The following is a 24,482-nucleotide window of genomic DNA, read 5'->3' as shown; positions in this document are numbered from 1 at the left end:
AGATTGGCGAGTCCTACTGGGTGGTGATGCCCGCTACCCTGGTTATAGCCCTTGCACTCTTAAACCTATTGATACACTATTTGCTTTGTTGCAGTATCTGGTACTTTCTGATCATTTGCTTGTTTCTTTTAATGGGTGGGTTCCCTGCATAGCCCCTTTTCCCTGGCCGTGCCACACCCTTTATCCCATGTCCGTCCCCTACATACCCTGGCCGTACCACACCCTTTATCCCATGTCCGTCCCCTAGATACCCCCTCGCCTTATCTCTCTCTCTATCCCTCTGTATTACAGGGCCTGCGGTAGGAAGAGCACTTTTTTTGATGGGTTATAACTCCCCGCCCCCAAAAGGAAAACTCACGACACTTTTCAAAAAAGGTATATGGCTCCATCTGATTTATCCTGCGAAGTTTGGTGAGGTTTTGCTAAGGGGGGGAAAAGTTAAAGGGGAATCCCAAAATGTGTGTTCTTTTTCCCATAGACGCAATGGAAAAATATTTGCTAATGCCTACAGCCCAAACCGCTAAATAAATTGGGTGTAACTCCTTCCAGTAGTTTTTTTTAAAACAACCAAAATGTAGGTAAAAAAGAAATGAGAAATATCTGAGTTCAGTCCACGGACTCACTCACCTGTTTGGTCCGTGGAAGGGTCCTCCGATTGGCCCAGAGGCCGACATGAGATCCGCAGACATCAGATGCGTCCGCTGATTGGATGTTGAAAAGTGTGTGGTACGTCATATTTTCGGGAAACGCTCACCATGTTGGATTTGCGGACAGCGCCTGGTGTCCGCAGACATCGCAGTAAAATCATGTTAAAAAGCACAACATTGCACTTGTCAAACTAATGAAAATATGTCTGGGAGGAGGTGATGAGGATGGGATGGGATATGGCCTTAAAAAGCCTAAGATGAGCGTGTTTCTTCTCCGATTTCCGCGTACAGTCTGAGGCAGTCCTGGGATGTTCGCGAAAATCAGAGATGCTCGGGTGCACCTATGCTTATTTGTGCATTACAGTGTTGGTGAAAAGCAGTTTTTGGATGGCTTATAACTTTGGCGCCACTCAGTGAAACTGCATGAAATGTTGGAATTTCATTCTAGACCCGATACCGAATAGTTTTGCAAAGTGTGGTGCTGTTTTTGTCAAGAGGCAACACAATTAGAGGGAGGGTCCCAAAATATTGCAAAGGCTTATAAATAGGGTGCCATTTGACAAATCTGCACAAAGGTTTGCAAAAAGATTTTAGATCCAGATAATGTTGTTGCAATGTTTGGTGTGATTTTGTCAAGAGGGGGCAACATTTGAGGGGGGTCTCAACATTTTTAGATGCCTTACAACTTTGTTGCCATTTGACCAATGTGGACAAAGGTTTTCAGAATGATTATAGACCCAACCTTGAATTTTTGTGCAAGGTCTGAATGGATTTTATCAGTGGGGGCTAAGTTATATGACTATTATATGTAGGTACATTTTGACTCTTTTGAAAAAATAAAACGTGGGTGGATTTCCAGCAAACTCATTTAAGGAGCATTGGCAAGGGCCTGAAAGCATGGTTTTGCAAATGTGTCCATGTTTTATTTTTTGACAAGTGTCATAATGTAGGTACAAAAAATAGTGATATACCTTTTGTGACTGAGGTATAGCAAGTGGCCATGGGCTGTGGCTAGATTGTTCGGGTCATGGCATGACCACAAGTGACCAGCAATGGATTTGGAGACTGGTCATGGTTGCAAGCCATAAGCACTGCCCATTTCTTACATTATTATGGTATAGTGGACACTGAACTAGGATGCAGGGTAGGTGTAGTGAATAATAGAGGTGGTTTGGTTCGGCTGCGGTCATGGTGGAACCTTATGCCATAGGCAATTGAACTATGATTTCCATCGCCAGCATGCACTGCTGATAGCAACAGACATAAGTATGTGCTTCACAAAATATGTTTCTTAAAGATACTTTCATATATGTGAAAAGCAAAATTATCAATAACTTATATACAGTGATGTAACACCATGAAACATTTCCCTTATGAAAATCTATTACATTGACAGAAACAACTTTGTTAAAGGGCTGTTATGGTTAAGATGCGTCCCAACCTTGGGACTCCTCTGCTCCAGTAGTTACCCAGTAACGTCCCACCTTGGCATACCATAGCATTTCCCTCAGGGTTCCCATGAGCACTTGCCCAACCATACTGCCCCTTCTATTTATGCACTTCTCTCACTGCATAATGCATATGTGCATTTATAGGAGCATTGTGTACAATTATTGGGGATAAGGGAAATGTTAATGGAAAAGATTTGTAAAAAAATTGTTACATGGCAGTTGGTATGTGGAAGCTTAATATGGTCACAGGGTTCTCTTTTCGCCTTCTGCATGCCGCCATAGAAAGGGAAGAGGGGCTCTGTATGGAGCCCCGCCTTGCCTTCTCGTGGTGGCCATCTTGGGAAAGGATTTTGCTTCCTACAGCGGGACACTGCGGGCATCCTACTGTAGGAAGAAAAATCTTTTTTTTAGCACTCTGGGTTAGCACTTTGGCAACCCGGGCTGCTAATGGCCATCATCCCACGTTGCAGGGGTTGGAACAGGGGACAACTGTCCGGTGCCCCATTATCCACCCTTGGTTCGCTTGGCCCCATAACCTGGGCTGCCGGGCCTTTATCCCAGTCCCTGGAATGGGGGATGAACGCCACATTATTCCCATTAGCATAACACAAAATGCTAATGGAAATGTTGGAAAATCTTATTGAGTCTATGTACTTTACTGGGAAATGTAAAGTAGATGGAATCTATAAGCTTCTTTTTTTTGTTCCATTTGTTAAATGTGAAAGATGGTTCCTAAAGGAATCTTTTTTTGTTGTTTTTTTATTTTATTTTTTGCAGGAGAGGTTAAACAAGTAAGTTGGGGAGGGAAATGAGGGAAGTGGCACCAAGCACTCATATGGAGGGGCAGGTGGACAGCGGAAGATGTTGCGCGTGTGTTACATCTAAGGTAGGGGGCAGTGTTTATGTCTACTAGTTGCTGCCAATTTATTTAGTCTTTTGTAGGTACACCATTCACTAGGATAATCAAAGATTGATCTGTTGGCCGTTGCACTCCTAGAGGGTCTATATTTTCTTTGAGATTTAATGGCAAATAAACTACTTTACCACAAATGCCTTTCTTTTTTTAATTTTTTAAATTTGGTTTTTGTTTTAACACAAAACAATCTTTACAAAATTCAGCCGCACAATTCCATTTCTGTTTCTCTTGATCACTTCAATTGTGACTCGTTAGTTATTTCTTTACCTTTACATTTCTCCCACTTGATTCTTGTTCTAAATGCCTTTCAGTAATTCAGAGGGAGGCAGTTTCCGTTTTTTTGGTTGAAGGCGTATTATCGCTTAAAATGGATGCACTATTTAGATTATAATGCTCTCATACAAGTTAAGTTGTTGGAGTGGTTTTGGCACTGGGAATATTTCAAAGTTATTAGTGATAGCCCATGAAGGCATTTGGTTATTGTCACGTTTTGCAGTGCAGTGTGTGCAAAGTATTGAGGGGTTAGTAATTCCGCATTTGTTTTCTGCTATAGGATAGAGAGCTAATTGGAGCCACTGGGATTGCTCATTGTCTTCTATTTTGTATGTTATATCTATAGTTTTGGTGCTCTTTATGTAAAAGGTTCTGCGGCAACACACACATACTTGATTTGGTACTTCAGCAGATGTGCTTTTAAACTTTGCTATTTCTTTTCTGTATGTTCGTAATAGAAGGTTGACATCTGCAAGGTTGTCGGTACTCTTTTCTAAAGTTACTGCATTTTGTAAGTGCCCTTCAGTTCCAAAATATTTGTTTTGGATGTGGTATATTTCTTCGAGCAATTATTTGGCTGTACCATGTAGGAGTTTGTCATTTACATGCTCCAGTGCTAAAGCAGGGCTTTTTGCATAGTATAGTCTCTGAACAAGATTTCGTACAGTAGAATGGTGTGTTGCTAACATTTTGATGTGGTGGAAGGTGCTTTTGCAAGCAGTTCCAGAAATGCAGGCTAATGAATGTCCTTGTAGTCCTGTGTGTTTGCGCAATGGACAGGAGTCCATAGTTTGTAATATTTAAATTTTTTATTTGTCTTTGGCTTTCACATACTGATTGAGGAACTGCTGCAAAGACTTGAAAGATTGTTTGCGTACGTTGCACATTGAGGTGCACGGCCATTTGTATACAGGACGTATTGGTTCGGTGGAATGGAGAGTTTATTGTAAGTTTGTTGGGGATAAGCGTTTCTTCTTCCATAATGGTATTGTCTACCTTTTCATACCCTAACCCACTGCTATGTATAGCAATTGGGTTTGTTTGCTCTTGTTAGTATGCCTCTTCATTGAAATATGGCTCTGTGCTGGTGGTTTGAATCCACTCACCTGCACAGATATATTCAAAGGTATCTATACTGATATTGCGTCGGTTGCAAAGTACTTTCTGTAGTTTACTAATACATTTTTTAAGTGGTTTTATTCTGTTTAAAACTAATATAAATAATTTCCTTTTGAGGAGCATTGCACTGTCTATGAGAGCTTCCACGATCAGTTTTCTGCGGTAAGTTGTAAGGGTGGAGCGTGATTTCTCCCCTGTTTTGATAAGGTTCTGAATGATTCTATGGTGGAAACCTTTTGGTAAAATATTTTTTTTTGGAATGCTTACTTGTAGCTAAGTTACTGTTGGTAGATGTAGTGTTTGTACTAATGGTAGTTACATTCTTATTAATATGTTTAGTTTTAGTTTTAGATTTTGAAAGAGAAGTCAAATTTTTATCCTGCAACCTGGTTCTGTTTTGCTTAGTGACTGTATTAGCTGTTTTGTTTGAACGTTTTGTACGAAGTCTGCTAGAGGTGGATGGGCTTTTTGCTTGGTTTGAGTTTCATGTACTCTGTTTCTGCGTTGTTTTTTGCAGAGTTGGTTTTTGGTAGGCATTGTCTTGTGTCTGTTGGACATAAAAGGAAAGTGTGGGTTTGGAAGTTGTGCTATGTGTTTGTGTTTACTGTGGATGAGTGTATGAATATGAGTATAAGGTATATATATACATAGGAGTGTAATTGTGCCTATGGTTGTTAGTGTTGGTTGGGAAGGTTGTAGTGCTATGTGTGTGTGTGTTCTTGTACGAAAAGATCTGGTCTAGTGTGCATGGTGTTTTGATGATAATAGAAACAGTGCACCTAGCAAGGTGCAATGAGTAAGGGTGAAACTACTGCCGTGGACTTACATAACATTGTCTAGGCTACAATGCAACAACACTACACTGTGACAAGCAGAACACTACAACAGTACTGCACTTACTGTTTTAGATGTCAAGAGTAGGTTTCTTATGAGTTTTATCTTCTAGCAGAGATGTCACTGGCTTTCAGCAGGCAGTTCTTCACTGAAATTGCAAAAGAAGGAAGTGAGTGGGCATGTGTGTTAATGGTACACTAATAACAGTAGTAGAACATTCTGTTGTAGGAGGACTTGTTGGCAAGAAGAGTTAGTCTGTGTGTGCAATTGTACTCAGGGACTTGGGAGTATTAGCATTGTTGGTATGGGGGCTAGTGCTGCAGTGATATCTGTTGCCTATGGGGCTGCATGGAAATGGAGTAGTGGAAGTTATAGTAGAGTAAAAAAAGGGCAGAAAGATGTAGAGATTACAAAGGAGAATATTACTGTATGTTGCATTTTGTTAAGTTTCTGACACATAGATGATTTCTATATTAGTGCACACATTATTTTCAGTTGTTGCATTTATATATGCAAATGTATAGATAGCAGTGTTTACAATGTACATATGCACTTCTTTGCTTTCTTTCCAATGGTGCATTTTGTCAATTGTGCAATGCATGTGATTGGCATGCTATCCTAATGTACATGCAGTTTTCCTTTTCTGTGTGCATTCTGGCCATTTGACATAGGATCTGGCTCTTGCATGGAGTGTGGAAATGGTCTCAATACAGTGTTTTATAAAAAATATCACAGGCAGTGGTGGTGAAATTGAAATATGTCGTTTAGAGCTGTTATGCTAGTGGGCAGTACAAGAAAACTGTGAAAGCAAACAACATTGTAAGTAACTGTCAGTTGATGTGCGGAGATGGTACAAATGACAGTATGATTATTTAGTTGGTTATACAGAGCATGTGGCAGGCACCCTGTTTACATGCATGCAATATATGTACTTGTTATGCTTTGGTAACACACATGCAGTTTTCATTGTCTATGTGCATTCAGGTCATTTCACAGCAGGTGTGTTAGTGGGAGGAGTGATTGTAAAAGTGGCAGAAGAAAAGAAGAAAGTAACAGTTTGCACATTACAGTGGGTGACAGGGCAAGTCATGCATGTTGTGGCAATATATTGAAGTTTCACATAGGATCTGGCACTTGAACGTGCTGTACAGATGTTCCCAATGTGTGTTTTTACAAAAAATCAGACAGCACTGCTAAATTTAAATATGTGGTGTGCCGCTTTTGAGCAAGTGGGCATAAAAATAAAACTTTGAAAGCACACATTGTAAGTAAGTGCCACTTGATGTTAAGTCATGGGACAAAGGAGAGTATGATTATTGATTATGTTATGCATAGTAAGTGTCAGGCACCCTGTTCATATGCATGCAATTCTATGTGCTTGCTATGCTTTGGTAACATACATGCACTTTTTGTTTTCTGTCTGCATTACAAAATATATGCATACCTGTGGTTTGTGTTGATGGGTGTAGATGTGGATGAATCTGCAAGTAGAAATCTTGGAGAGTTTTACAGTACTTTTGGATGCAAATGTTTGGGAATCACAGGAGACCTGTACTCTGAGTGTTCAACAGTACACCTGCAGTGTTGAACTGCGATGACAGAGTTAGATGTAGAGGTCTTGGATGTGATTGGTGGATGGGTGTGAGACTGCTTAACAGTACCCAATGAGGGAGTGCTGCAAAGAGTTAAGTGGAAAGGGAAGAAAGGTTGCCCCTATCTTACGAGATCCGCGGACACCGTGGTAGTCCGTGGACCACACGTTCTGCATCCAGGACTTGTCAGCATGAGCGACTCCAAAATTGGTGCACTCCTAATGTGAAAAACTTTTTTTAAAGTAAAAGGAATAGTAGATAATGTTATCAAAACAATTTAAGGTGCGGTGGAGGACTGAGATCCTAGCACAAGACCTCCACAAATAACAAATGAAGAAAAAGAAGGTTCAAACTATGAACCCTCACGTCCCCTGCACACTATCATGTGTTGGCTAAACCAACTACTATGGCCTAAGGATAGTAATTATAATGAGTTAATAATGACATTCAATCATAACAAGTTTTGTAAAACACATGCGTGTATGTATTTTGCTTTCAATAGCACATTTAAATAAAAGAACAGGCACATTCACAAGATTATTACAAAGGAGGAACACATTGGAGAGATGCTACCTGAAGTCTGTTTTCAAATGGGGACGCGTTTCGAGGATGGACTCCTCTTCTTCTTAGGCCTAAACCGACTATAAACAAATGTATATATTACAAAAAAAAGAAAGGGTATAACAAAAGGTACGGTGCCTAATAATAACATTGAAATTGAAAAAAAAGTCTACATAGAGAAATCAAACAGATCACTGTTTCTAGGGTTTCAACATTAACAATGCTAATGTGTTGTAATTAACCTATGTTTTTCTTGCATAAATTGAAATCATCACAATATCTCTGAAATCCTAATACAATTCATGCAATCTGTGCAATTTGACGACTATCTCGAGAGAGACATAAAGCCTGAGTAGGGAAAGATCTCTTGCAACACATTGACCACAAAGCCGAATGAACAGTTGAAAGTAAAGAAGCTGAAAAAAAGAGGAAATGGTCAAAGTTACCTGGTAGTGCAAAGTAGAGTGGTGAAATATGATCTTTATATTCCCAAAAAGAGGAAGGGATAATGCATAAAGCCGATACACGCGGCTGCTTCAAAGAAAAGGTCCTACCAATCACTCGCGTAGAGCCCCGAGTAGGCAAGTCTATAGGGGTTAGCTCAATCTGAAAAACATAGAAGTAAAGGGGACACTGGTATCAAAGAATAATGTCAAAGAAAAATGTCTAACAAAGCATTAGCATGGAGAATATGTCATATGATTTCAAATGTAATCATTAAGTTAATGTAGGTCCACATAACCACATTGCCCAATTGGGATAGAGCAAAGGTTGTTATCTCCACATAATATTGGTGCACATTAAGTAGGTCAAATAATAAAGTACACCTAACTTACACTGTTCTCGTACTAGGCGTCAGTCCAATTAAAGGCAGTGTATTGTGTTCATCACCACTAACCATGGGTGACAGTCCACATTGCACGTAGTTACCCCAAAAGTGGGAGAGTTTAAGGAAAACGAACATCTACAAAAAAATAGTAGAGGCAAATGAGGATAATGTATACACTATATAAATTGGTAGGTAAAAAACGTGAGGATAGAAGGTCGAGTTTAAAAAGAAAATGGTAGACATACCCAGAGAATGGATAAGAGTAGATTTTAGCGTATCAAGCAGTCATCTGGGTACGAAGCCAGAAAAACCATATTTCGATACGTGACCAGAGTTTTACTGCAAGCGGGTACAAACGGACACAGTCCTAGATCGATAATAAAGTATTCAGGCTAGAAGTAAGTAACAAAAGATAAGTTTATAAACATGCTCTTAGAAAGATGCTGAATGGAGAGTCTCTACCCTCCTATTCGTTCTATTGCAGATGTGCTGTTTCTTACCTGTTGCCGCAGGATCGGAGGTGCTGTGCTGAATGTGTGAAAAGGCATCGGCGAGGGTTACCATGGTAACGGTGTCCGCCATATTTAAAGTGGGTAATACGGAACACGTGAATCGTGTAGTCCAATGCAAACGCTTGGACTCGTAAAAATAAAAGAGGGACAACCAATGTTCATAAAGAAGTAAAGAGGCGGCCATATTTAAATGTATTGGTAACAAAGGTAGTTATATATTGCCTCGCAACGCGATGCAAGGTATAGATGGGCAGAAAGATTGAATATGTAGTTACCATGCAAGGTGGTAAACTGAAATGAGTTGAACGATTAAGAATATGAAATTCCGAAAATGATCTTAATATAGAGTTATCTATAAATTAATGTAGAGAGTGCCGAGACAACAGATGCCTCATGAGGAACAAATCATAGGGCAGTCAGACAGACGAGTGATGTAAAAGGGAGGGAGAGGCCGTAGAGGCGCTCTGTATTCCAGAGTGGTAGTCAATGATGTTGCAGAATCCAAAGCCCACAAGCTTTTTAACAATATAGTTTTGTGAAAGATAAAACACATGTAAGTTCACCTAACAGAGTAACTGAGTTGATCACAGCATAAGTTGATTTTTTGTTAACAAATAGACTTTCACTGACCATTCGTCATTGGATATTATTCAGGTTAGTACCGAGGACAATTATTACAACATTAATTTTTTAACAAAAAACATCATTGATTTTTTGATAGGTATACTTAGTTAAAGGTATCGTCAACATCCTGTAGTCTAATATGTTGTATCAGAGGGTGTGCAATTCACATACTTGGTAGTATTAGATGTCGAGAAATGCTCCCACTTCCATGGCTCAGTACTGATGAGTACACAAAATAAAATGAACAAATCGCTAAATAGACTTAAAACCAATGCAGTGTTACAAATTCAAGTCCTATTACCAATCATGTTAAGATGGGTGACTTACAGAAAGTAATTGAGCGAATGCTCTTCGTTAAATCCTTTAGGATGTATAGTATCCAAATAATTGATCCAAAATAATTCTCTTCTGAGAAGCATAGAGTTATAATTGCCCCCTCTAGGGTTTTTTTTTTACAACCTCAAGGATCTGGAATCTCATTTGAGCAATTGTATGGTGTTCAGAGTTAAAGTGTCTTGCCACTGGGGATCGTTGGTTGTTACATCGTATGTTCGATTTATGTTCTGTCCAACGTTCCTTAGCAGGTCTCATAGTTTGACCTACGTAAAGTTTAACACAAGGGCACTTGATCGTGTAGATTACCCCATGGTGTCAAGCAGGTAGAGTAATCGTGGATTTCTATTTTCTTGCCTGTTCGGGGGTGGGAAAACATGTTACCCCTCGTGATGTTATTGCAGTGTGTACAGTTAAGGCATGGGTAAGTACCCGTCTTCTGGGTAGTCAGGAATTACTGGTTTTCTTTAGGTGGTCTTTCTGCTTTAATTAGTTTGTCCCTCAGATTTTTACCTCTTTTAAAGCACATCATTGGTGCCTTAGGAAACAATCTCAGAAGCGATGAGTCATTGTGTAGAATGGCCCAATGTTTCTTGATGCTTTTGTTGATTTCAAAACTTTGGCGGGAACATTTGGATATGAATAGTAAAGGGATATCTTTATCACGAGATTTAGGTTTCAATAGGTCTGTTCTTGTCACGTTAAGTTATCTATTTTTTGCCTCATTCAGTACTGTATCAGGGAATCCTCTTTGTTTAAATTTTTCAATGAGTGTAGAGCACTCCATATTCAATCTTTCTGGTTCAGAAATTATTATTTTGAGTCTCAGGATCTGGCTATATGGAAGGCTCTGAAGCATGGCTTTCGGATGGAAACTTGAAAAATGCAGTAAATTGTTAGCATCTGTAGGTTATGCTTGTCATGGAAATGGGAGTGTACTATGGGGATTATACAATCAGGTGTTAAGGGTCTGACTTAGAGTAACAGAGGGTTATACTTTTTTACATTGCCGTGTTGGCTGTATGGTGAAGATGGCAGGATATTGGGCCTCATTACATGGTAGGCAGTAAGGGTTAACGGTCACTGTTAATGGTACCGGTGACCGTTAACCCTTACCGCCTGATTACGAGGTCCCTTTGTGGGTTGGAGACTTTAACGCCTGCTTTTTGCAGGCGTTAAAAACCAACCCGCAAAGGGACCAGGGAGCTAATTACGGTACTGCAATTTGTGGTGCCGTAATTAGCACCTTCCCCATTCCCATTATGCCCTATGGGGCAAAAATGGGAATGGGGAAGGGCAATGGGGGAAGGGGGAATTACCGCCCCACCAACCTTGGAATAGGGTGGTAATTCCCCTTTCCTCCAAGGCGGTGCCGGTATTTTACCGGCATGGACCAAGGTGCTAATATGTCATGCCCCGCGTTCCTGCACACGGACGACTGGGGTCATCCGTTTCCATGTGGAAGTTGCCTTGGCGACTATTTCCAAGCCGCGGGACACGCCGCACTACATTTCCCAGCATTCCCCCTTTTTGCGGTCACATGACACGCCAACAACGCGTCTCACGTCCTGGGAAAGAGACTCGTATTTAACTCAGATTGTCCATGCCACGGGTGCTCCTAAAACTAAGCAGTTAGTTGAAGTGCCCGATTCTGGTTATCCTGTTTTCTGAAATCTCCTGGACCCGGCTCTTGCTTTACGGACTATTCCATACGTCTCCTCCCTTACCATTTCTGGCGCTAAAACCCTCGACTGTTTTCCCTTTGGTAATCGGACCCCTGGCTTTGTATACGGATTGCTCTCTCCTGCTCCTGTTTGTTGTGACGTTTTCGGATTTGCTTCCTCATCACTGAACTTCAAATTAAGCTTTGTTTATCTCTGGCTGCTATCTCCACGGACTTCCTAATTCCCCTTCAATATTCTACGCATTCTGGATTGTTTAATGGTACTTTTCATTTCGTCACAAGACACATCACTCTACGCATCAACGTGACTATATGGACGCTTTCCTGATTCTACTGGTCGCTACCTGGATTGCTTACCATCACTTCAGGGACGCTTTGCTGAATTGAACAAGGGATTTCTTTTTGGACATTAGCGGCGCCCTCGTGCCGTTTGGGTTAGGTGAACCTCTACACTAACTTCGACCAACTGGGACCTTCTTCCTGCATCACCTGGTTTTCGTGGTGTGTTTGGACTCACATAAGGTTGTGGGATATCTTTCTGGCTAAGCAGGTAAGAGAGGGTAATTGTGGGTGGCTGGTCGCTGCTTTTTGGATAACCCTAGTTCATCCTATTGAATCATTGTTTTGTTTGCTCCCTTAGCTCTGTTGTCGCTGCTCCTGCCTTTTCACTCAAGCCCTGGCCTGTTAGTTATTATTAAATTCCTACAGGCTATGCTCTTGGGGGGGAAGTCTTGTTTAGCATCACGCGCAAGGTGTCCCGGAAGAATCTGGTTCACTGCACGTTCAAGCTACCCCAGAGCGGAAAGGGCTTCCCGAAAGTGGATGCTGACTGTATCCTTTACACGACTGTATCCTTTATAAAGTTTGTCTAAACTGTGACATAATAGCACCTTGATCCACCGCCGTCCGTGTAATGAAGCCCATTGTGTATGGGTACTTGGTGTTAGGTCTGTTGGTGATCTAGAGAGGTATTCAAAATCAAGTGGTGTTTCTGCAGATTTTGGGTTTCGAGGCATGGAGGTTTTGTGGTGGAGTGTGCCTAGATGCAATTTGGAGGAACTGGTTTCTGTTTCTAGAAACATGTCTACTTTTGGTAGTCCAGACATCTTGTTGGCGCAATGTGGAGGAGAATATTTGGGGTACATCAGTGCCCCAAGTTTGATTCCTGTTTTGGAGTCCTTCGTGGAGAGAGTAATGCAAATGTTTCCATATGCAAAGGTGGTGTTTTTGGAAATAGCTATGTAGTCAGCCAAATGTTTTGAATCCCCAGCAAAATCTTGGAAGGTTGCATGTCAATAAAGGCATTGTTGTAGTTATGTGCCGTGTGAATATGTTTTATGACAAAATGGATTGCCTTAATGTGCAATTTTTTTTAATGCTGATGGAGTTTCATTGTCCATTCTGGGGAATGCTCGTTTTTTTGGGAATCTGAGGGATGCTGTTGAGAGGCTGACATAAGGAGGAAAGGAAGATTAAAAAAAACAAAATAAATACTAAATAAACGTCGTTTTATTTTTTGTTGAAGCACCTTTAAAAAAAAAAAGAAAAACGGAGAGGGTGAGGAGCCTGCAACTGGAGGCTGGGCTTCAGGACCAGCGCAGAAGCTGGAGTGGTGCGCCCCGGCTGGGAGAGCTGATCTAGCTGATGCGAACTGAACTCAATATGGCTCTAGGAGAGATGAGACAAAAAATGGCTCATTTAGGGGAAAGAACAGACCTGCTGGAGAGCGGTCTCCAGGAAACCGAAAGGGACAACACGGCAAACAGTGAGGCTATAGACCGGTTGGACATCGCTACACGGAACATGGAAGCACAAGTCGAGGACCTCGAGAATAGATCCCGAAGGGTCAATATCAGGATCAAAATGTTACCGCAATCGGTGTCAGACCGGGATCTGAAGGAGGAATCCCAACGTATATTTGCGGACGTCTTAGGCAAAGGGGCCCCAGAGTCAATAGAGCTTGACAGAATCCACAGAGTGGACCGACCTACCAGGGACCCCAACACTAGGCCTTGCAATGTCTTGGCTGCATTTTCAAGATACAGGCAGAAGGAGGTGGTTCTGCGGAAGGCCAGGCACCGGGAACCGGTGCTGTACAAAGGGCAAACAATATCCCTGTTTCAGGACCTCGCAAACAGCACGTTAATAAAAAGGAGGAACATGGGCCTGGTACTAAAAGAGCTGACCAGGAAAGAGATAACATACAAGTGGACTTGCCCTTTTGGACTTCTGTTTGAGTGGGAGGGGGCTCAAAGGCGAGCAGCCACGCTCCTGTCATGATCTCTGCTTCCAAAAGGTCAGGGTTTTCCCAACTCCCTTGGAAGCAGATCCATAACCCAGGTTCCGAGTGCCAACCAGTCCCAATTGTGACCTTTTGGACGCAGTCCTGGCGCCAGTGGCACCAGGCTCATAAACATGCCCAGTCCCAGCGCTGGAAGCGCCGGGCTCATAATGCTTGGGTGGACTTACCTGCAGCAGACCATGCTGCTTACTTGCCTGCCAGTTGAGCCTCTGATCCTCTTCTGTTTGGAACTACTTTTCCTGTTGGGTGGGGCAGGAGCCACTCCCTAGATTCAGAACACTGGAACTCTTCTGGAAAGCAGGAACTCTTTTCTTACCTAGGCGTGGCTGTGGAAGGAGACACCTAAGCACTACAGGAGGCTATTTAAACCACACCCGATGGATGAATCTTGCTTTGCGTTATTCTGCATCCTCTGCAGCAGAACGCTCATCGTGTCTTCTGCATCTGATCCTGGGCCTAAGGAAAAAGGCTTACCATCCTGAATCCAGTCTTCAGCAACACCTATAAAGACAAGAAAGAACAGGTTAGCATTACGGTCTTCAGTGACAGCTCTTCACTTACCTGGTCCATCGGCTGTCACCAACGCCTCGCGCTGCATTCCGGCATCTGAAAGACAAAGGCTTACCTACTCTTCGTGCGCTCCGGAGGTCTTCACACTGCATTCCGGCATCTGAAAGACAAAAGCTTACCAACTCTTTGCACTCCGGAGGCCTTCGGCGCTGCATCCCGCATCTGAAAGACAAAACAAGGTGCGTTTAAAGACATTGGGGAACTTTAATACTCACGTGCCATTACTCCTTTCCACATCTAACCCAGTGGGTATTTCGGCACCCTGCAGCCGCTCCGAACTTGTACCTGCAAAATAAAAAGGCAGTTAGAGCGCATCGTGAAGCAGGCAACAAGCGCTTACTTACGTGCTTCCAGGCGCTTCTATTCATCACACGGGCTCCATCTTCAACTCACTTCAGCCCGTCATCCGCCATCGCCGGAACCCTGCAAAACAAGAAACATCATTACTAAAGACTTTAAAGACATTGGAATTACTCGAAACTTACCGTTCGTGCAGTAAACGACGGACAGCAGTCCTCTGAAGTCAAGAGGCCTGCTCCCCTTATCCAGTGAAGAAACTGGTTACAGCACCCTTCCCCGAGGCAGATGGAGAGCACGGCGTTCACTTACCTAAGGTGAGAGTGTTAACCTTTGGGGTTCTACAGGAGAAGAGAAAGGGAAGAAGAGAGAGACATTCAATAACCCAGTTCCTTAATCCCATATTTTCTATCTGCAGACATCTTACCCTTCGAGTCAGACATACAGTGCACAGAGGTCCAGCACAAAGAGCCAGCCGTGTGTTGCACATCACCTTTGAAGATACGGTGTACGCCCAGTCAAGACCGGCGCCTCTACGGGAATCAGGTGAGTGTTACAGAACGCAAAGCCTACCACAAAACTCCCGTCCAGGCGCTATGGAAACCTCGGATACCGACCAGCTAGCCCAGTTACTTGGGGAACTAAGGGCAGAAGTGCATGCAGCCCGTCAGGAAACGAACGCTCTAAGAAGGGAACTGATTATTTCCAAGGAGCGAACAGATGATCTCGCTAGACAATTGCTACAGTCACAAGCCGGACAGACCCCGTTACCCGCATCTGGGGGAAATCTTCCTTCTACATCCTCTATGAATCCAGTGCAGATCAACCTACCTGGAAATGTACCTCTGGCTCCGCCCGAACGATTTTCTGGTGACCCAAAGAGGTTTGCAGTATTTATCAATCAGTGCCGGTTGCATTTCTTATGCCGGCCAGCAGCCTTTCCAACTGATCAAGCTAAAGTAGCTTTCGTGCTTTCGTACCTTAGTGGCAATGCGGCCGACTGGTCGATCCCTCTAGTAAATCAGGATGATCCGGTCCTCCATGATTTTCAAGCTTTTCAGCTCAGTATGGAAAAATTGTTCGCAAGACATTCACAGGGGCAGGCCTTGGACAATGAGCTTCTTTCGTTGCGACAAGGTAATCAAGACCTTTTGGCTTATATTGCGTCTTTCAACAGACTGATAGTGGAAACTCAATGGCCTGAGGACAAAAGGATTACGCTGTTTTATAGAGGTCTACGTGGAGAGCTCAAAGATGTGTTAGCCCAAGTAGTGAATCCCCCACAAGATTGTTCGGACTATATAGACTTAGTCGTTCAAATAGATCACAAACTGCAGAACAGGAAGGCCGATCGTTCCAAGTTTGATGCTCGAGTATTTTCCAAACCGCCAACTCCTTCCAAAGGAGTAGACTCCGGGGAACCCATGCAAATAGGGGGTCTGAAAGGTCCTCTAACACAAAAGGAGCGGGAAAGGAGAAAACAGTTGCAATTATGCCTCTATTGCGGAAACTCAGGGCACTTTCTTCGAGACTGTCCGGTGAAACCTGCCAAGAAGGCAGTAGGAGCTGCAGTTACCAAAGTTACAAACTCTGAGCAGGGAAACGACCTCGCCCGACAAGAATAGAGGTCCTCTTGCCGAGCGTGAAAACCAGTTCCGTGACCTCGCATTTCGTGATACCTATGGTCCTCATTAGCCCTGATAATCCGGATCGATTACATGCAATTGAAGCTTACGTCGACAGCGGTGCCATCGGCAATTATGTGGATCATGAAATGGTTTTGAGGATGAATCTAACTCTTTGTCCCAAGGCTGTAAAGGACGTCATTACTACGGTGGATGGTACGGAGATAGCCTCCGGGCCAGTAACCCATACCACTCAAGAGGTGACGCTAGTAAGTCAAGATGGACACCATGAGAAGATCGTGTTCGATGTGATCAAGGCCCCTCAGTTTCAGATTATTCTAGGAATACCTTGGTTAGAGAAACACAATCCTCTGATCGATTGGCGAGCAAGAACGGTCCAGTTTCCAGAATGTGTCTCTACTTGTCACCCTCCACCTGGTGTTGCACTGGCAGCAATTTCTTCAGAGACTCCCCAGTTACCTCCCGAATACCTAGAATACCACGATTTTTTCCGGAAGGATCAGACTAACTCTCTATCTCCTCATAGGTCTTATGACTGCCAGATAGACCTGATACCTGGATCTACTCCTCCTTGTAGTAGAATTTATGCCCTCACCGAGCCTGAGAACCTTCACCTTCGACAATACCTGGATCAATACCTGGCAAATGGATTTATTCGTCCTTCCAAGTCCCCTGCTTCTTCAGCTTTGTTCTTTGTTCCAAAAAAGGAAGGAGACCTTAGAACTTGTATAGATTATCGCTCCCTGAACCAGATCACAGTTAAGAATAGATATCCGTTACCTTTGATCCCTGAACTCCTGGACCAAGTCAGAAAAGCATGCATATATACAAAGCTAGATCTTAGAGGAGCTTACCACTTGGTATGAGTAAAAGAGGGCGATGAATGGAAGACGGCCTTCCGCATCAAGTATGGGCTATTTGAATATCAGGTCATGCCCTTCGGACTTTGCAATGCCCCGGCCGCCTTTCAATATTTTATGAACGATGTCCTCAGAGAGCTCATAGATGTGTGTGTTGTTGTTTACATTGACGACATCCTTGTTTATTCTTCATCGGAATCTGAACATCGGAAACACGTGAAAATGGTCCTCGAAAGATTGCGTCAACACAAACTTTTCGCTAAGTTGGAAAAATGTGTTTTCAACGTGACTGAAGTTGAATTCTTGGGATTCATATTATCACCTGGCGGAGTGCGTTTGGATTCAAAGAAGGTCGATGCAGTTCTCAAATGGCCATCACCATCCTCCGTAAAAGGTGTGCAAAGCATGTTAGGCTTCGGTAACTTTTACCGCAGGTTTATCCCCGAATTCTCTCGAATAGTCCACCCCATCACTGCCTTGTTAAAGAAAAACAAACGTTTTTAATGGTCTACCGAGGCGGAACAAGCTTTCCAGGATTTGAAGACTAAATTTATCTCTGCACCAATCTTAAAACACCCCCGCCCCGAACTCCTCTACATCGTGGAAACTGATGCTTCAAGCCTTGCCATGGGGGCAGTTCTATCACAAAAGGACCCGGTAACCAATCAGTTGCATCCCGTGGCATTTTGGCATTTTGGTCCCGCAAATTCTCGCCTCCTGAAATCAATTACACGATTACTGACAAGGAACTTCTGGCTATCAAGTCTGCCTTTAAGGCTTGGCGGCATTATCTGCTGGTGGCCCGACACAACGTTACTGTGATTACGGATCACCGAAACCTGCAATATTTGAAAACCGCAAAAGCCCAATCCTCTAGACAACTCCGTTGGGCATTATTCTTTGCCGAGCTTGACTTCATAATTACCTATCGACCTGGTACAAAGAACGGTAAAGCTGATGCCCTTTCTCGGATGGGAGTGGAAGAACACTTGACCAACCCTAAACCTGTACCAATCATTCCCGAACAAAGAATTCTGGGTGTAATCGCCACAGAATCCATAGAGGAAGTTAAGGATAAAGCCAGGCAACTTGTAACTCCAGCAGACATACAGAATTGGCATCTGCAGGGAAAGGACTTTGCAGTAAAGGACAACTTATTGTATTTCCAAGAACGATTATACCTACCAAGCACAGATTTACAGAAAAAAGTAATCTCTTGTTATCACGATTCTTTAATGGAAGGACATCCCGGTATGGCCAAGACCTCAGAAAAGATCAAGCGCTACTTCTGGTGGCCGTCTTGGAAAAAAGATATCAGAGACTTTATAATGTCCTGTGGAGTATGCGCCCAAAACAAGAGTCAAAAGGAAAGACCAGCAGGCCTCTTACGCCCTATTGACATCCCACCTCGCCCTTGGCATACGCTTTCTATGGACTTCATCACCGATCTACCTCCATGCTCCGGATACAATACGATTCTAGTAATCGTGGACTTATTCTCCAAGATGGCACATTTCATTCCGCTCAAAGGCTTGCCAATAGCAGCAACTCTGGCCCGAGAATTTCTCAAAAACATCGTCCGACTGCACGGTTTTCCTTCGGTTCTAATTTCGGATCGAGGTAGTCAATTTATTTCTCATTTTTGACGAAGTTGCTGTCGGTCGGCTCAAATTGATGTGAGACTATCGACCAGTCACCACCCTCAGACCGACGGACAAACCGAGAGGACCAATCAAACTCTGGAACAGTATTTACGATGCATGCTGCAACAAACTGAAAAAACTTGGAAAGACATCCTTTGGATAGCCGAATGTGCCTACAATAACTCTTTCCATTCGGGAACTGGGAAAACCCCGTTTTTTCTTTTGTACGGCAGTCACCCTCGAACCTCGGAGTTGGATCCCCTCCAAGATCTTGAAACACCAGCAGTAGACTACCTGCATTCTACAATCACCCAAGCCTTTAAGGAAGCTGTTTCTCACCTTCAAAGGGCTAAAGAACAATACAAGAAAGGAGCAGATCAACATCGGAAGGAAGCCCCTCAATATCAAGTAGGGGATCAAGTCTGGTTATCCACCAAATATCTACCTCTAAAAGGGCCACGCACATTCAACCCAAGATACCTTGGTCCCTATTCCATCACTACCATAGGAAACCCAGTAGCGGTCAAGTTGGACTTGCCCCCGCACATGAAGATACATCCGGTCTTCCACGGTCTCTTAAAACCGGTGCAACCTCAAACCCGACTAACTAAATCTCCAAAACCTATCCTAGTTGATGAAGAACTCGAGTTTGAAGTCAAAAGCATTCTGGACTCCAAGATCTCCAAATCTAAACTATTTTACCTAATTGACTGGAAAGGCTACGGCCCCCAAGAGAGATCCTGGGAACCTGCTGAATATGTCCACGCTCCTCGCCTAATCAAAAGATTTCACCGAACATTTCCTGACAAGCCAAAACCCCCGGAGAAGCCCGGTTTGGGAGGGGCCTTGAGGGGGGGTACTGTCATGATCTCTGCTTCCAAAAGGTCAGGGTTTTCCCAACTCCCTTGGAAGCAGATCCATAACCCAGGTTCCGAGTGCCAACCAGTCCCAATTGGGACCTTTTGGACGCAGTCCTGGCGCCAGTGGCACCAGGCTCATAAACATGCCCAGTCCCAGTGCTGGAAGCGCCGGGCTCATAATGCTTGGGTGGACTTACCTGCAGCAGACCATGCTGCTTACTTGCCTGCCAGTTGAGCCTCTGATCCTCTTCTGTTTGGAAGTACTTTTCCTGTTGGGTGGGGCAGGAGCCACTCCCTAGATTCAGAACACTGGAACTCTTCTGGAAAGCAGGAACTCTTTTCTTACCTAGGCGTGGCTGTGGAAGGAGACAACTAAGCACTACAGGAGGCTATTTAAACCACACCCGATGGATGAATCTTGCTTTGCGTTATTCTGCATCCTCTGCAGCAGAACGCTCATCGTGTCTTCTGCATCTGATCCTGGGCCTAAGGAAAAAGGCTTACCATCCTGAATCCAGTCTTCAGCAACACCTATAAAGACAAGAAAGAACAGGTTAGCATTACGGTCTTCAGTGACAGCTCTTCACTTACCTGGTCCATCGGCTGTCACCAACGCCTCGCGCTGCATTCCGGCATCTGAAAGACAAAGGCTTACCTACTCTTCGTGCGCTCCGGAGGTCTTCACACTGCATTCCGGCATCTGAAAGACAAAAGCTTACCAACTCTTCGCACGCTCCGGAGGCCTTCGGCGCTGCATCCCGCATCTGAAAGACAAAACAAGGTGCGTTTAAAGACATTGGGGAACTTTAATACTCACGTGCCATTACTCCTTTCCACATCTAACCCAGTGGGTATTTCGGCACCCTGCAGCCGCTCCGAACTTGTACCTGCAAAATAAAAAGGCAGTTAGAGCGCATCGTGAAGCAGGCAACAAGCGCTTACTTACGTGCGTCCAGGCGCTTCTATTCATCACACGGGCTCCATCTTCAACTCACTTCAGCCCGTCATCCGCCATCGCCGGAACCCTGCAAAACAAGAAACATCATTACTAAAGACTTTAAAGACATTGGAATTACTCGAAACTTACCGTTCGTGCAGTAAACGACGGACAGCAGTCCTCTGAAGTCAAGAGGCCTGCTCCCCTTATCCAGTGAAGAAACTGGTTACAGCACCCTGCCCCGAGGCAGATGGAGAGCACGGCGTTCACTTACCTAAGGTGAGAGCATTAACCTTTGGGGTTCTACAGGAGAAGAGAAAGGGAAGAAGAGAGAGACATTCAATAACCCAGTTCCTTAATCCCATATTTTCTATCTGCAGACATCTTACCCTTCGAGTCAGACATACAGTGCACAGAGGTCCAGCCCAAAGAGCCAGCCGTGTGTTACACATCACCTTTGAAGATATGGTATACGCCCAGTCAAGACCGGCGCCTCTACGGGAATCAGGTGAGCGTTACAGCTCCAGGAAGCGGCAAACATAATACATCTGGATCTTGAGGGAGAAAGGGAGGGTCAAGGAAGCGAGGCCCCAGCCACCCCGGAGCAAAGGGCAAGGTACACACCTTGGGAATGGTCGACTATAGGAGAAAGAAGCAGGAGAAGAGCCACCCTAAGAGATCCCCCTATGCGAGGAGGAGATTGGGGGCAGAAATAGAAGTGAGGAGCGGCACCGAATGATGGGGGGGTCTTGGGCAAATGGGCAATACACAGGGCCGAGGAGGGGGGGAGTAGAAAACATGTTGGAACGAACAAGGACAAGTGCGTCCAAAGGAGGGGAAATGAGGGGGGGGTCAGCCACACTCAAAGTTGGGATTAGGGGGTGTGGAAGGGAGGGGTGAGGTTGGGTGGGGTCAGAGGGACCAGAGTGGCCGGGCAGGAAGGGTAGGAGGAACTGAACAAGGGGAAAACATTGCACCACAACAGGAGTGGTGGCTGGTGGACGGGGCGCTACATGGAGGGAGGGCGTACCCTGAAGGGAGACCTGAGAATGGGGCCTGGGAGCAGGAAGCAGTGGGGAGCCAGAAACCTAATCTGAGGGCCAGCTGGTAAATAGGGACTTTAGCCCAAGGATGGAAAAAGGGTTATTCACAAATTGGGAGGGAGGGGGCTGCAGGACAATTAGGGACATGTTCCGAGGGCAAAATGTCAAAACATTTCAGGAGTGCAAGCAGGATTTCGATCTGGGTGAAGGGGAGAGGCTCAGAGACTTTCAGATTAGGCATTGGATGATGTCCTCGGAGATAAGGAAGACAGCCACCCGCATCACAACGCGGTTCGAACAGTTACTGTTACTACATGAGGGGACCAAAGGGCTAAGCTCAGACCTTCACAAACTCCTAGAGAACGCAGGCCTGAAGGTGAACTGGGCATACATGAGTCAATGGGAACAACTACTGGGGAGCAGAATAGAGACAGAGGACTCGGAGAGGCTGTGGAGGAAGATTCCAAAGGTTGCAAGGGCGGTTCATCTCCAGGAGGCCTGGTACAATGATATATTTGGCTGGCATTACACCCCAGCCCGTGTACACGATATATACCCGGGAACGAAATAAAACAGGCACAGGACCAGGAGTTTGGGGAAGGGGCAGGCCAAGACCCCCGGATGATTCTGATGGGCCCGAGTGGCAGGGGGAGGTAGGGGGCGGGTCAAAGCAAAAGTCATAATTACGCTGGCATCGATGGCCCTCATTGCTCAAAGATGGAAGGGCCCCATGATCCCAACAGAACAGGACTGGCTGAAGAAAATGGGGGAGTTGGTAGCCATAGAGTGGGCCACTTACGCAGTCAACAACAATCTGGAGAACTTTGCAGCTGAATGGGGAGAGACTCTTACCTTTCTAAAGGGAGACTTTAGGGAGCACCGATGCCCACAAAGACTAAAACTTTTGGACCTTCAATGAAGATACTCCGGAGGCAGGAGAGATGGGCACGAGAGTTCACCGGTGCTCTGGTGATAGACTCTGTGGGGAGAGGGGTAAGGGAGGGAGAAAAGTTGAGTTGTTGTTTTTCATGTTGTAAAATAATAAAAAGAAGTTATAAAAAAATAAATTTAAAAAAGGCTCTTTTCAGAGCCACCTCTAAATAGGAACTCCCCTACCCTGGTTGAAATGTGTTCCACCAACCCTACGCAATGCACGATATGTCTGTGTACACATCGGTAGTTTGCGGATCGCTCGTGCCACGCCTGGGGCTTTTGAGGATGGCAGGCATGGAAATGGGACTGTGGCAGCTAGGGGATTGGTTAATATGGTTTCTTGGGTGTGGTGTGCAAGGAGAGAGTGTGGTAGAATGGCGGTTTGCTGAGAGAATTGCAGATGGCTTTGGCTATGGCTGTGACTTTCAGGAGTCATAGTGTATGGATTTTGGGGCACTCCTGGGTACATTGTTTGGAGGTGCATGCAGAGCACTGTGGAATGGCTGTACATCTTGGATTCTCTCATGTGGATGTGCCCTGGTATGGAGTACGTGGAATGAGGTGGCTGGATTTGGTTCCTCTTTGTGCCACTTTGGTGATGCAGCTTCATCCAGCCATTATTATTGTCCATTGTGGAGGAAACCGTTTAGGACATGTTACCGGAATCTCATTGCAGTTTGCGATGAAATAGGCACTAGGGAAAGTCATGGGTATGTTTCCAAAATCCTGAGTAATTTTCTCTCACATTGCCCAGAGACAGATGTGGCTGCGTTCTTCTTCATTTGGTCTGCAAATGGAGAAAGCAAGGCGCAATGTGAACAAGGCTGTTTGTGCCTTTTTGCGAGATGTTGGCATGTCCTCTTTCCACATTGAAACTATTACATTTCGTAGCAACATTTTTCGCAGAGATGAAGTCCATTTTACTGATGCTGGAAATCAGCTTTTTTTGCAAAATATCCAAAATGCTTTGCAGCCGTTCTTGCAAGCATAGCAAACATGAGTGCACAAGGTGTTGGCCACTTCAAAAGTTTCAAGAACAAAAAGAGCCATCACTTTATCCCAGAAAAGAATGGCCAGGGTCCTGAACCATTTCATTGGCATATTTCTAAACTGTGAAAGGTGGCTCTGAAAACACAACACACAAGGGAGGGAAGGCTCACCAACCACAGGGATATGAAAGGCGAGATGGAGAGAGGAGGATGTTGGGTGTGCCTCATGGAGGTACGGCCAAATTTACTTTGTGGTTCCTGACCGCAGCCTCGAATCCATTCCAGAACTGCTCACCCGTGCAGACTACTACACAAAACAGTGACCTTGGAAAGGTAAGGACCCACTGCGGTGCATATTGACTGTGAGGCTGCTTCAGGAATCCTGTCTCCCACAGGATTGTCCCTTGTGGTGACAGGAGCCCATGCCGAGAATGCTGCAGAGCAACTCAACCTACTACCCTGTTCGACGGGGACGACCCACCGAACTGCTGCTTTGTGATTCGATCTTAGGCGTCGCCGCATGGAAGTAGTTTCATAACGTTACAGCCAAGGTTTGCCGAGACTGAATATGAAGCCACACTCAGTGCAGGGAACCTTGGCTGCACTAACCGTGGGAATATTTCCAACGGTGGTAAAAAAGCCTCCACACCCAAGACTCACCCTACGAGCTGACAGGGAGGACTTCCACTACGTCATCCTCTTCTATTTCTTGTTCCTCTTCTGCATCGTCACACCTATTCCCCTCTTGGTGGTGGTGGGGGTTCTGAGGCAGAGGCAGTAGCAGCAGGAGCAGCCTTGGATGCCATCACGAAATGTATCGGGAACCTGCAAGACAGCAATATGCAAAACAGGAAACAGCCAATAGCAAGCTGCAGCAGTGCTGAATATTCCTGGTCAGCCCAAAGGAGCCAAAAGCAATTCCAGCTAGTAGCCAAAACCAATTAAGCCAGGAGCAAAAGCAGTTCCAGCAAGGAGCCAAATGTAATTTTGGAAAGAAGGAAAGGCACAAATCTGGAGCAGTGCTCTG

General features: G+C 44.6%; 1 protein-coding gene across 1 annotated transcript in view; it reads left to right on the top strand.

Moving 5' to 3' along the window:
- The window catches only part of LOC138583119 (ATP-binding cassette sub-family A member 9-like), a 2,601,648-nt gene that overhangs the window by 2,440,343 nt on the left and 136,823 nt on the right, over positions 1 to 24,482 (top strand). The window lies entirely within an intron of this gene.

This window comes from Ambystoma mexicanum, chromosome 3q (genome assembly GCF_040938575.1).
Source record: "Ambystoma mexicanum isolate Mex_15411 chromosome 3q, UKY_AmexF1_1, whole genome shotgun sequence".
Taxonomy (NCBI): Eukaryota; Metazoa; Chordata; class Amphibia; order Caudata; family Ambystomatidae; genus Ambystoma; species Ambystoma mexicanum.
The sequence above is the reverse complement of the archived record's forward strand: the minus strand, read 5'-3'. Positions and strand labels throughout refer to the sequence as shown.